The following is an 865-nucleotide window of genomic DNA, read 5'->3' on the forward strand; positions in this document are numbered from 1 at the left end:
TAATAATATATTTTAAAAAAACTTTTTTAATTGCAATTGATGAAATATTAAAAAAAACGAACTGAAAGCAACCGCCCGCTCAGCAGATTCGAGGCTGCTGGATGCATGCATGCGCGTGGTGAGCTGCATGCTGAAACGGGTGTTTCCCATGATTAAAATTAAAAAATAATTATATTTTTTGTTTTTTTTGTATTTATTTATTATATTTTGGCTTTGATCGCAGCGAAATCTCGGCAGTTACCGCCCCAAACCCCCCCGGGTTTCCACCGAGAAACCTGAAACTTGAATACTGAAACCTGAAACCTGAATTCTGAATTGTTGAATGTGAGTCGTCTTATCCTCCACAAATTAATTTTTATTTTCAGAGAAATGAAGTAAACACAAAAATATATCTTTGGGGGGAGGAAAAGGAGGCGGCAGGGTCTATACGCGCAACACGGTAGTGTGGCTTTCCAGTGCAGCAGCAGGCAGCAGCAGCAGCAGCAGCAGCAGCAGCAGTAACAGCAGCAGCAGCAGCAGCAGGAGCGAACAGCAACAACCGGATCGAGCGGCGGCAGCTGCAGTGGAAACCTGCAGCAGCAGCAGCAGCAGCAGCAGCAGCAAATAGCAGCAGCAGCAGCCGCAGCAGCAACAGCAGCAGCAGAAGGTTCAGGTTAACAATGCTGCCTGAGTTTCAGTCGGGATATATTTCCGTTTTAAATAGCGTGGGGTACGTACAGCTGAATACGTGGGGTGTACATACACCTGAATCTCAGTTGCTCGTGGCTCTTTAACTCTCATGCATGCATGCACGCATGCATATATTTTTAGTTTTGTATTTGTATCGGGTACATATATATATATATATATATATATATATATATAT

This window comes from Eimeria mitis, genomic scaffold, assembly GCF_000499745.2.
Source record: "Eimeria mitis Houghton genomic scaffold, Emh_scaff167, whole genome shotgun sequence".
In the NCBI taxonomy this organism is placed as follows: domain Eukaryota; phylum Apicomplexa; class Conoidasida; order Eucoccidiorida; family Eimeriidae; genus Eimeria; species Eimeria mitis.